The sequence below is a fragment of the Lepus europaeus genome, chromosome 9 (genome assembly GCF_033115175.1).
Source record: "Lepus europaeus isolate LE1 chromosome 9, mLepTim1.pri, whole genome shotgun sequence".
Lineage (NCBI taxonomy): Eukaryota > Metazoa > Chordata > Mammalia > Lagomorpha > Leporidae > Lepus > Lepus europaeus.
This window is the reverse complement of record NC_084835.1, coordinates 68810694-68824342: the sequence shown is the minus strand read 5'-3', so window position 1 is coordinate 68824342 and position 13649 is coordinate 68810694.

Below are 13649 nucleotides of genomic sequence, written 5' to 3'. Positions count from 1 at the left end.
ATTGTGAGTTGATTTTGTATGGGATGTAAGGTTTTGTTTCATGCTTCTGCTGTGGAAATCTAATTTTCCCAACACCATTCGTTGAAGAGACCGCCCTTTCTCCATGGAGTGATTTTACCTTGTTTGTCAAATATTAGCTTATAATAAATGCATGGGTTATTTTCTGGGGTTTCTAATTTTGTTCCACTGGTCTACATGTCTATTTTTGTACCAGTACCACGCTGTTGTGATTTTAACTGCCTGTAGAGTGTCTTGAAATTTGGTTTTGTGGTGCCTCTGGCTTTGTTTTTATTGTTTAAGATTGCTTCGGGCTGGTGCAGTGGCTCAATAGGCTAATCCTCCACCTGCGGCGCCGGCACACTGGGTTCTAGTCCCGGTCCGGGCGCTGGATTCTGTCCTGGTTGCTCCTCTTCTAGTCCAGCTCTCTGCTGTGGCCCGGGAGTGCAGTGGAGGATGGTCCAAGTGCTTGGGCCCTGCACCCGCATGGGAGACCAGGAGAAGCACCTGGCTCCTGGCTTCGGATCAGCGCGGTGCGCCGGCCACAGTGCGCCAGCCGCAGCGGCCATTGGGGGGTTAACCAATGGAAAAAGGAAGACCTTTCTCTCTGTCTCTCTCTCTCTCACTGTTCACTCTGCCTGTCCAAAAAAAAAAAAAAAAAAAAGATTGCTTCGGCTATTTGAGGTCTTTTGTGTTTCCTCATGAACTCTAGGGTATTTATTTATAGTTCTGTTAAGAATTTTGATTGGGATCACATTGAATCTGTAAACTGCTTTGGATAGTATGGCTATTTTGATGACATTAATTCTGCCGATCCAAAATGGAAGATTTTTCCATTTGTGTGTGTGCATGTGTGTGTGTGTCTTCTTCTATTTCTTTCATTAATGTTTTATAATTTTCATTGTAAAGAACTTTCATATCCTTGGTTATACTTATTCTAAGGTATTTAATTTTTTTGTAGCTATTGTGAATGGAACTTATCTTACAAGTTTTTTTTTTCAGCCACAGCATTGTTGGTGTTGAAGAATGCTATTGATTTTTGTGTGCTTATTTTATTTTATTTTTTTGACAGGCAGAGTGGATAGTGAGAGAGAGAGAGACAGAGAGAAAGGTCTCCCTTTTTGCCGTTGGTTCACTCTCTAATGGCCGCCGCGGCCGGCGCATTGCGCTGATCCAAAGCCAGGAGCCAGGTGTTTCTCCTGGTCTCCCATGCGGGTGCAGGGCCCAAGGACTTGGGCCATCCTCCAATGCCTTCCCGGGCCATAGCAGAGAGCTGGCCTGGAAGAGGGGCAACCGGGATAGACTCCGGCGCCCCAACCGGGACTAGAACCCAGTGTGCCGACGCCGCAAGGTGGAGGATTAGCCTGTTAAGCCATGGCGCCGGCCGTGTGCTTATTTTATATCCTGGAACTTTGCCAAATTCTCTTTTGGGTTGTAATAGTCTCTTAGTGACGTCTTTGGGTTCCCCTCTATATAGACATGTCATCAGCAAACAGGGATAATTTAACTTTCTCCTTTCTAATCTTTATCCTTTTAATTTCTTTTTTTAAAAATATTTATCTTATTTATTTGAAAGACAGAGTTACAGAGAGAGGTAGAGACGAATAGAGAGGTCTTCCATCTGCTGGTTCACTCCCCAGATGGCTGCAATAGCCAGAGCTGCACCGATCCAAAGCCAGGAACCAGGAGCTTCTTCCAGGTCTCCCACATGGGTGCAGGGGCCCAAGGACTTGGGCCATCTTCTACTGCTATCCCAGGCCATAGCTGAGAGCTGGATCAGAAGAGGAGCAGCCAGGATTAGAACCGGTGCCCATATGGGATACTGGCGCTACAGCCCAGGACTTTAACCTGCTGTGCCACAACGCTGGCCCCTAATTTCTTTTTCTTGACTTAAGGCTCTGGCTAAAGCTTCCAGAAGTATATTGAATAATAGTGGTGATAGTGGGCATCCTTGTCTGGTTCTAGATCTTAGTGGAAATGCTTTCAGCTCTTTCCTCTTCAATATGATGCTTGCTGTGGGTTTGTCCTATTGTGCTGAGGATGTTCCTTCTAAATCCAAAATTTTTAAAGGTTTTTATCAAGAAAGGATGTTGTAGGTTATCAAATGCTGTCTCTGCATCTATTGAGATAATTGCATGGTTTTTATCCTTTATCTTATTGATGTGATATATCATATTTATTGATTTGTTTTTGTTGAACCATCCCTCATCCCTGTGGTAAATCCCACTTGATCTAGGTGAATGATCTTTTTGATGTGTTGTTGGATTTGTCAGTGTTTTGTTGAAGATTTTTGCATTTTTAGTCAGGGATATTGGTCTATAGTTCTCTTTTGTTGTTGTTGTATCTTTCTCTGGTTTTGGAATTAAGGTAATGCTGGCCTCATAGAATGAGTTTGGAAGGGTTCCCTCTCTTTCAATTCTTTTTTTTTTTTTCTTGACAGGCAGAGTGGATAGTGAGAGATTCAATTCTTTTTAATAGTCTAAGAAGAATTGGTATCAGTTATTCCTTAAAAATTTGGTAGAATTCGGCTATGAAACCATCTGGTCCTGGACTTTTCTTTCTTGGATGTCTCTTTATTACTGATTCAATTTCAGTCTGGTTTATTGTTCTGTTCTTGTTATTGTTCTATATCTTTGTGCCTCAATTTTGGGAAATACACATGTCCAGAAATTCATCCATTTCTCCTAGATTTTCCAATTTGTTGTCAGATAGTTTTTTGTAATAATTCCAAATGATTCTTTGTATTTCTGTGGTATCAGTTGTAACATCTTCTTTTTCACCCCTGATTTTATTAATTTGGGTCTTCTCCCTTTTTTGGTTAATTGGGCCAATGATTTATCAATTTTGTTTATTTTAAAAAAAGCCAGCTCTATATTTCACTGATGTTTTATGTAGCTTTTTAAAATTTCCATTTTGTTTATTCTCTAACTTTTAAAATTTCTTTCCTTCTACTAATTTGGGGTATGGTTTGTTCTTGTTTTTGTAGGTCCTTAAGATGAATTGTTAAATCATTTATTTTATATCTGTTAATTTTCTGTCAATTTATTTCTATAAATTTCCCTCTTAACACTGCTTTTTCTATATCCCATATATTTTTTAAAGATTTATTTGAAAGGTAGAGATACACAGAGAGAGAGAGGAGAGGCAAAGAGAGAGATCTGTAGTTATCTATCAGTTTATAGTGTAATTAGCTCTGTTAATTTTTAAAAAAGATTTATTTATTTATTTGAAAGTTGGAGTTACATAGAAAGATAAAGAGAGGCAGAGAGAGGTCTTCCATCCACTGGTTCACTCCCCAGTTGGCTGCAACGGCTGGAGCTGTGCCAATCCAAAGCCAGGAGCCAGGAGCTTCCTCCGGGTCTCCCACATGGGTGCTGGGGCCCAGTCACTGGGGCCATCTTCCACTCCTTTCCCAGCCCATAGCAGAGAGCTGGCTCAAAAGTTGAGCAGCCAGGACTTGAACTGGTGCCCATATGGGATGCTGGCACTGCAGCTGGCAGCTTTACCCTGTATGCCACAGTGCTGGCCTCAGCTCTATTAATATCTTGTTGATTTTTTTTGTCTTGTTCATGTGTTCATTGATGAAAGTGGAGTGTTGAAGTTCCCCATTATTATTGTATTGGAGCTTATGTCTCCCTTTAGCTCCATTAACCTTTGTTTTAAAACTGAGTGTCCCAGCATTGGGTCATATACATTTACTATAGCCACATCTTCTTGTTTAATTGACCACTTTGTCTCTTTTAACAGTTTTTGTCTTAAAGTCTATTTTGTCTGATATGAGTATAGCTACTCCCCATTTTTTATTTTTTTTTTATTTTTTAAAGATTTATTTTATTTACTTGAAAGACAGAGTTACAGAGAGAGGTAGAGACAGAGGTCTTCCATCCACTGGTTCATTCTCCAGATGGTTGCAATGGCTGGAGCTGTGCCGATCCGAAGCCAGGAGCCAGGAGCTTCTTCCGGGTCTCCCACGCAGGTGCAAGGGCCCAAGGACTTAGGCCATCCTCCACTGCTTTCCCAGGCCATAGCAGAGAGCTGGATTGGAAGAGGAACAGCGGGGACTAGAACCGGTGCCCATATGGGGTGCCAGTGCTTCAGGCTGGGGCTTTAACCCAGTGCACCATAGTGCCGGCCCCTCATTTTTTATTTCCATTTGCATGTAGCATCTTTTTCCATCTTTTCACTTTCAATCTCTGTGTATCTTTATTGGTAATGTATTCTTTTTTTGTAGGTAGCTTATAGATCGGTCTTTTTTTTTATCCACTCAGTCAATCTGCATTTTTAAATTGGGGAATTAATTAATTGTTTTAATTGGAGAATTAATTAATTGGGGAATTCAATTTACATTAAGGTTATTATTGATAAATAATGACCTTTGTCCTGCCTTTTTTTTTTTTTTGGCCAGGCAGAGTGGATAGTGAGAGAGAGAGACAGAGAGAAAGGTCTTCCTTTTTGCCGTTGGTTCACCCTCCAATGGCCGCTGTGGCCGGCACATCGCGCTGATCCGAAGCCAGGAGCCAGGTGCTTCTCCTGGTCTCCCATGTTGGTACAGGGCCCAAGCACTTGGACCATCCTCCACTGCACTCCTGGGCCACAGCAGAGAGCTGGCCTGGAAGAGGGGCAACCGGGATAGAATCCGGCGCCCCGACCGGGACTAGAACCCGGTGTGCCGGCGCCGCAAGGTGGAGGATTAGCCTGTTAAGCCACGGCGCCGGCCTGTCCTGCCATTTTTAAATAAATATTTCCAATGCTTCCATTTCCTTTTTGTTTGTTTTTTATTTGTTTATTTGAAAGGCAGAGTTACACACACACACACACACACAGACAAATGTCCTCCATCTGCTGGTTTATTCCGCAAATGACCACTATGGCCAGAGCTGGGCCGATCCAAAGTCAAGAGCCAGGTACTTCATCCAGGTCTCCTACATGTGTGCAGGGGCCCAACACTTGGGCCATCTTCCACTGCTTTCCTAGGCCAGTAGCAGGGAGTTTGATTGTAAGTAGAACAGCAGGGACTCAAGCTAGCACCCGTATGGGATGCCGGTGCTGCAGGCAGTAGCTTTACCCCACTGTGCCATGGCGCCAGCTCCCTCCTTTTTTCTTTTTTAAGATTTATTTATTTTATTTGAAAGTCAGAGTTACACAGAGAGAGGAGAGGCAGAGAGAGAGAGAGGTCTTCTGTCTGATGGTTCACTCCCCTATTGGTCGCAATGGCTGGAGCTGCACCTATCAGAAACCAGGAGCCAGGAGCTTCTTCTGTGTCTCCCACGCGGGCACAGGGTCCAAGGACCTTGGCCATCCTCTACTGCTTTCCCAGGCCATAGCAGAGAGCTGGATTGAAAATGGAGCAGCCGGGACTAGAACCAGCGCCCATATGGGCTTGCCGGTGCTTCAGGCCTGGGTGTTAACCTGCTGCACCACGGCGCCAGTCCCCTCCTTTTTTCTTTTACTAGTTTCTCTGCCTTCACATTCTTTCATGATGCTGGTTGTCTGTCCCTGTTTCTGTGTGTTGTACATCTGTAAGTATCATTTGTAAGGCTGGCCGGTTAGTGACAAATTCTTCTAATTTTTGTTGTCTTGGATTGTTTTCATTTCACCTTCATTTATGAATGAGAATTTTGCTGAGTAAAGTATTCTGGGTTGGCAGGTTTTTTTAGCACTTGGACTGTGTCTCTCCATTCTCCCCTGGCCTGTTTCTGTTGAGAAATCTGCTGCCAGTCAGAAGCCCAAGTACTTGAGCCGTCTTCCACTACTTTTCCAGGGGCATTAGCAGGCAGCTGGATTCGGAAGTGGTGCAACAGGGTCTTGAACCAGCTTGTGTAAGTGATGTGAATATCACAGCAGTGGCTCAACTCGCTGCACCACAGATTTTATTTAGTCTACCATATAGACATGGCAATACTACTTTTCTTGTTTATGATGAATAGTGGCTTTAAGAAAATAGAAAACTCCCTTAATTGAGACTAAACTGTTATCCTGGCCCTCAGGCTTTCTGTAATCACACTCCATATGCCGCTGCCTACTTTATCTGTGACCATGGCTCCACACACGTGTCCCTTGCTCTATCTTATGATCCAGATGCAAGGTTGTTATGTAGTTTAATAATTTTCCCCTCCTTTTCTGATAGAGTATGAGCCCCTCAGCGTCCATGAGCACACAATCAATCGATAATGATTGAATTATGAGTTTCATTGCTTTGAGGTTTTACTTTTTCTATGTTTCTTTAGAACCTTCCTGTCCCCAACTGTCTCCCACCAGCTTTTGTTTCTTTCTTGAGTTCTAATCACCAACATTCTTAATCCTTTATCCTTAATTATTCAGCAAATATATAGAATCCCTACCTTCTGCTGGGTTTGTGCTGAGCCCAGGGGACACAGAGATGAACAAGATAGACTCAGTAACTGTCCAGAAATGAAACAGAGTGATCTAATGATAGCTATAAGTTACCATCTACAGTGCCAGTATCCCACATGGGCATCAATTTGAGTCCTGGCTGCTCCACTTCCAATCTAGTTTCCTGCTAATGTGTCTGGGAAAGCAGTAGAGGATGGCCCGAGTGCTTGGGCCTCTGCACCTACTTGGGAGACTCAGATGAAGCTTCTGGCTCTTGGCTTCACCTGGCCCAGTCTCAGTCATGTGGTCATTTGGAGAGTGAACCAGTGGATGGAAGATCTCTCCCTTTTCTCTCTCTCTCTCTGTCTCTCTCTCTCTCTCTCTCTTCAATTCTGACTTTCAAATCAATAAATAAATCTTAAAAAATAAAAAGATCCTGAGTTGTATAATTGAAATAATTGTAAAATTTTTTTGACAGGCAGAGTTAGACAGTGAGAGAGAGAGACAGAGAGTTATAGACAGTGAGAGAGAGACAGAGAGAAAGGTCTTCCTTCCGTTGTTTCACTCCCCTAATGGCCACCACAGCCGGCGCTGCACTGATCTGAAGCCAGGAGCCAGGTGCTTCCTCCAGGTCTCCCATGCGGGTGCAGGGACCCAAGCACTTGGGCCATCCTCCACTGCCCCCCCGGGTCACAGCAGAGAGTTGGACTGGAAGAGGAGCAACTGGGACTAGTACCCAGTGCCCCAACCAGGACTAGATCCTGGGGTGCTGGCGCCGCAGGCAGAGGATTAGCCAAGTGAGCCACGGCGCTGGCCAATTGTCAAATATTTATGAAGGAGGTGCCAAGAAGTATTTTCAGTTTTGGTGGGAAATGTAAAAAATAACTGCCATGAACACACATAAAATAGTAAATAGTAAATGATAAATAGAAAATACTGGTGCCAGAGCTGTGGCATAGTGGGTAAAGCCATCACCTGCGGTGCCAGCATCCCATATGGGCACTGGTTCGAGACCTGGCTGCTCCATTTCTGATCCAGCTCTCTGCTAAGGCCTGAGAAAGCAGTGAAGGATGGCCCAAGTCCTTGGGCCCCTGTATCCATATCGGAAGACCTGGAAGGAGCTCCTGGCTCCTAGCTTCATATCAGCTCAGCTCCGGCCGTTGCAGCCAATTTGGGGAGTGAACCAGCGGATTGAAGAGCTCTTCTCTCTCTCTCTCTCTCTCTCTCTCTCTCTCTCTCTCTCTGCCTCTCCTTCTTTCTCTGTGTAACTCTGACTTTCAAATAAATAAATAAGAAAATATTAAATGTTCAAAGTTAGTAAATATCAAAAGAGAGTAAGTGATTAAATATTGAATGATACAAAAAGCAATTACTTTAAGGAAGCAGAGAAAACTTTCCAATTTGGAAAGTTTAGACCTGTGTCTTGGAGGTGAGATCAGTGTAAGTGGAGAGGATGTGGGGGGAGCATTGCAAGGTAGGAGCAGAGAGTGAAAAAATGGAGGGCAACGGGCTGGGGTTGTGGCATAGCAGGTTAAGCCACTACTGTGGTATTATATATAGCAATACCACAGTCCCAGCTGCTTTGCTTCTGATCCAGCTCCCTGCTATTGTGCCTGGGAGGGCAGCAGATGATGATCCAGGTGTTTGGGCACCTGCTGCCCATGTGGGGGACCAAGATGGAGTTCAAGGCACCTGGTTTCAGTTTGGCCCAGAGCTGGCTGTTGCAGGAATTTGAGGATTGAACCAGCAGATGGAAAATCAATTTTACTCTCTCTCTGCAGTTCTGCCTTTCAAATAAATAAAAAGACCTTTGGTTTGGGGGAAGCAGCTCTAGCGGTTGTGGCTATTTGGGGAGTGAACCAGCGGATGGAAGACCTTTCTCTCTGTCTCTCCCTCTGTGTCTGTAATTCTTCCTCTCAAGTAAATAAATAAATCTTAAAAAACACAAAACAGGGGCCGCCACTGTGGTGTGATGGATAAAACCGCTGCCTGCAGGGCTTTATCCCATATGGCCGCCGGTTCAAGTCCCGGCTGCTCCACTTCTGATCCAGCTCTCTGCTATGGCCTGGGAAAGCAGTAGAAGATGGCCCAAGTCCTTGGGCCTCTGAACCCATGTGGGAGACCTGGAAGAAGCTCCTGGCTCCTGGCTTCGGATTGGCGCAGCTCCTCACTTTCTCTCTCTGTGTAACTCTGACTTTCAAAAAAACAAATAGATCTTTAAAACAACAAACAGTGTTCATCACCCTTCTTTCCACATTATCCCAAAACCAACTTCATTGACTTTTCCTATTAGGTCATTATTTTGAATTTAGCTGTAGGTCTCTAAATAAGTCATATTTTATTCTTGATTTTTAAACCTTAATCAATTATATCCTGCTATCATGAGAATTTTGCTTTGTTTTCTTCTTAATCCTTCTACAAATTAAGAGTCTTCTCAACATCCTTCTTTTTTTCAGTTTTTTTTTTATTTAATAAATGTAACTTACAAAGTGCAACTTTTGTATTGTTGTGCCTCCCCCCCCCCCCACAACCTCCCTCCCTCCCATGGCCCTCCCCTCTCCCACTCCCTCTCCCATCCCGCCCTTCATCGAGTTTCATTTTCAATTACCTTCATATACAGAAGATCAACTTAGTATATACTAAGCAAGGATTTCAGCAGGCTGCACTCACACAACCGCACAAGGTATAGGGTATTGTTCGACTAGTAGTGTTGTTTTTAAGTTTCATAGTAAAACACATTAAAGACAGAGATCCTACGTGGGGAGCATGTACCCAGTGACTCCCGTTGTTAATTTAACAATTGGCACTCTTATTCATGACTTCAGCAATCACCTGAGGCTTTGCCATGAGCTGTGTAGGCTATGGAAGCCCCTTGAGTTCACCAACTCTGAACTTGTTTAGTCAAGGCCATATCACAATGGAGGTTCCTTTCTCCATTCGGAGGAAGGGGCCTCCCTCCTTGATGGCTTGTTCCTTCTGCTGGGGTCTTTTTCACCAGGATCTTTCATTTAGGTTGTTTTTGCCACCGTGTCATGGCTTTCCATGCCTGTGAGACTCTCATGGGCTTTTTAGCCAGATCCGAATGTCCCAAGGGTTGATTCTGAGGCAGGAGTGCTGTTTTGGGCATTTGCCATTCTATGAGTCTGCTGTGTGTCCTGCTTCCCCTGCAGGATCATTCTCTCCCTTTTAATTCTATCCTTCATTATTTGCTTACACTGGTCTTATTTGTGAAATCTCTTCGACACTTACCCTATCTTTTTGATCGGTTGTGTATTTATACTTATCACTGGCATTTGTACATGCCTCCTTGATAAGATTGAGTTGAAATCCCCTGGCACATTTCTAGTTCCACCATTGGAGGTAAGTCCAAGTGAGCATGTGCCAACCTATATATCTCCTCCCTCTCTTATTCTCACTCCTATATTTAACAGAGATCACGGTTCTGTTAATTTTAAATGCCTAAGAATGATTGTGCATTGATTACAGAGTTCAACCAGTGGTATTAAGTAGAACAAACAGAGTAACAACAATAACAACAACAAATACTAAAAGAAATAAAATAGTAAGTTGTTCCTCAACAGTCTAGACAAGGGCTGATCATGTCATTGTCTCTCATAGTGTCCATTTCACTTCAATGGGTATCATTTTAGGTGCTTGGTTAGCTGTCATCGATCAGGGAGAACATATGATATTTGTCCCTTTTGGACTGGCTTATTTCACTCCACATGATATTTTACAGATTCCTCCATTTTGTTGTAAATGCCCGGATTTCATTGTTTTTTACTGCTGTATAGTGTTCCATAGAGTACATATCCCATAATTTCTTTATCCAGTCATCTGTTGATGGACATTTAGGTTGATTCCATGTCTTAGCTATTGTGAATTGAGCTGCAACAGATTTTGAGGTGCAAATGGCTCTTTTTTTCTCCCCTTTAATTCCATTTGGGTAAATTCCAAGGAGTGGGATGGCTGGGTCCTGTGGTAGTGCTATATTCAGGTTTCTGAGGACTCTCCAAACTGTTTTCCATAGTGGCTTTACCAGTTTGCATTCCCACCAACAGTGGATTAAGTGTCCCTTTTTCCCCACATCCTCGCCAGCATCTGTTGTTGGTTGATTTCTGTATGTGAGCAAATCTAACTGGAGTGAGGTGAACCCTCACTGTGGTTTTGATCTGCATTTGCCTGATGGCTAGGGATCCTGAGCATTTTTTCATGTGTTTGTTGGCCATTTGGATTTCCTTTTTTGAAAAAATGTCTGTTAAGGTCCTTGGCCCATCTTTTTATTGGGTTGTTTGTTTTGATTCTGTGGTGTTTCTTGATCATTTTATAGATTCTAGTTGTTAATCCTTTATCTGTTGTGTAGTTTGCGAATAACGTCTCCTATTCTGTTGGTTGCCTCTTCACTTTCCTGACTGTTTCCTTTGCTGTAAAGAAACTTTTCAATTTGAGGTAATCCCATTTGTTTATTTTATCCTTGATTACCTGTGCCTCTGGGGTCTTCTCCAGGAATTCTTCGCTTTCAACATCCTTCTAATACGATATTTGGGTTATGTCATCAATAGTGTTTAGTTACAGCCATGTAAACAGTGTTCAATGATGAGGCACATAGGAAGTGAGTACTTTTCCTTCTCTATATTTTCTGTTTAAATTTCATTTAGTTTTTGTTGTACCTTTCATTAATTTAACTGTGGCCTTGCCATTCAATTTCTTTCTTTCTTTCTTTCTTTTTTTTTTAATTTTTGACAGGCAGAGTGGACAGTGAGAGAGAGAGAGACAGAGAGAAAGGTCTTCCTTTGCCGTTGGTTCACCCTCCAATGGCCACTCCTGCTGGCTTGCTGTGGCCGGCGCACCGCGCTGATCCGAAGCCAGGAGCTAGGTACTTATCCTGGTCTCCCATGGGGTGCAGGGCCCAAGCACTTGGGCCATCCTCCACTGCATTCCTGGGCCACAGCAGAGAGCTGGCCTGGAAGAGGGGCAACCGGGACAGAATCCGGCGCCCCAACCGGGACTAGAACCTGGTGTGCCGGCGCCACAAGGCGGAGGATTAGCCTATTGAGCTGCGGCGCCGGCCTGCCATTCAATTTCTTTTTTTTTTTTATTATTATTTATTTATTTATTTATTTTTGACAGGCAGAGTGGACAGTGAGAGAGAGAGACAGAGAGAAAGGTCTTCCTTTGCCGTTGGTTCACCCTCTAATGGCCGCCGCGGTAGCGCGCTGCGGCCGGCGCACCGCGCTGTTCCGATGGCAGGAGCCAGGTGCTTCTCCTGGTCTCCCATGGGGTGCAGGGCCCAAGCACTTGGGCCATCCTCCACTGCACTCCCTGGCCACAGCAGAGAGCTGGACTGGAAGAGGGGCAACCGGGACAGGATCGGTGCCCCGACCGGGACTAGAACCCGGTGTGCCGGCGCCGCAAGGCGGAGGATTAGCCTGTTGAGCCACGGCGCCGGCCCTGCCATTCAATTTGTAAATCTCACAAGATGCACTAGGTATTTATATTCCAATCTAATATTGACCCTTAGTAAGTTAACTGGTTTATTTATTTACTTTTTCTGGGAAATTTGTAACATCTTTTTGTCTCCAATTTCCTAATTTTCACAATGATGTACCACTTCAGGGTTTTCCAGAGAAACCAAACCATCTAATATAGGAGTATACAAAGAGATTTAAAAAAAAAAAGTTTTATTTATTTATTTGAAAGGCAAAGTCAGATAGAGGGAGAGACATCGAGAGAGAGGTCTTCCATTCGTTGGTTCACTCCCCAGATGGCCGCAATGGTTGGAGCTGGCCGATCTGGAGCCAGAAGCCAGGAGCTTCTTCCCGGTCTCCCAGGGTGCAATGGCCCAAGGACTTGTGCCATCATGTGCTGTTTTCCGAGGCCCACTAGCAGGGATCTGAAATGGAGCATCCAGGACTTTAACTGGTGTCCATATGGGATGCTGGCACTGCCCAGCCCCCTTGTAGTAGGTTCTTAGGGCATGCAGAAACCATTGAATGGAGACTTTACAGTTTAGGATTTCTGTTGGCCAGATGAGGAGGGGGATAGACTAAGTAACAAACTGTACGTTGTTCACCATCCAAAAACCTGGTATTTGACCACACTGTACAGACCTAGATTAACTTAAAAGTTAAATCCATTTAAATGGAAGAGAGAGACAGACTGATCTCCCACCTGCTGGCTCCCTCCCCAAATGCCTGCAACTGCCAGGGCTGGGCCAGGCTAAAGCTGGGAGCTGGGAACTCAACCCAGGTTTTCCACGTGCGTAGCAGGGACCAAACTACCTGAGTAATCACCATCACCTTTCAGGCTTTGAGCTGGAATTGGGAGTGGGGCAGGGACTCGAACCCTGGCACTCGGACACGGGATTCAGGTATCTCAAGCAGCATCATAACTGCTGCTCCAAACACCAGCCCCTAAATTAATTTTTGGAGGAAATGCCAGCCCCTAGATTAACTTTTTGGGGTTCCTCCTATGCATGAATTTCAAAAATTTTTACAACAAAATAAACCTATATTCCTCAATCTTTAGGCTTTGTTTACTTGAAAGATTTGCTCCATAGATGACTTTGCAATATATTTTTCAAGACATATATTATAGAAATATATTACTGAACATGTGCACAATGGATAATAAGGCTACCCACAGCCTGCTACTTTAGCTGCACGTTACAAAACCCCTTTATAAGTTTTTAGCGTGTGACGTAGAATAGCTATCATGCATTGCATGCTAAGTGTACCAAGTGTCCTCTATACATTTGGTTTCGAACCAATGATGTACATACTACTACCTCCATTTTACAGGTGAAGAAAGCGAGGCTCAGCGGTACCACTCAGCTTTGATCCAAATCACGTCTAGTAAATAAGCACTAATTAAATATACTGAAAAACCGCAATGCTCACTAAATTTTAGTCTCCTCAATAAATTTCCCAAGTCCCATCTCTTCCACTTGGTACATTAACAACAAACCACCGCTTCAAAAAATAAAAGGAAGTAAATCAGTTTTTCCAGAAAAACACAGCCTACAATTACTAGGCTCCCTCTCCACCTGTAGAGGAGGTGGGGGCGGCGCCAAGACCACGCGGCCCGAGTACGCGCGGGGCGTGGCGGGCGTCCAGTGCGCAGGCGCGCACCTGCTCAGGGCGCTCGGGCCACGTGCTGGCCCGCACCTCCTCCTCCCAGCTCCTGCCGCGCTCTCGCCCCGCCTTTCCCTCCCTTCCCCGCCCTTCCTCTCGCCACCCTCCAGGCCCCGCCTCCACCCCGCGCGCGCAGCCTCCACCCCGTAGTCACCCTCTAACCCCTCCGGAGGGCTGCGTGCTGCT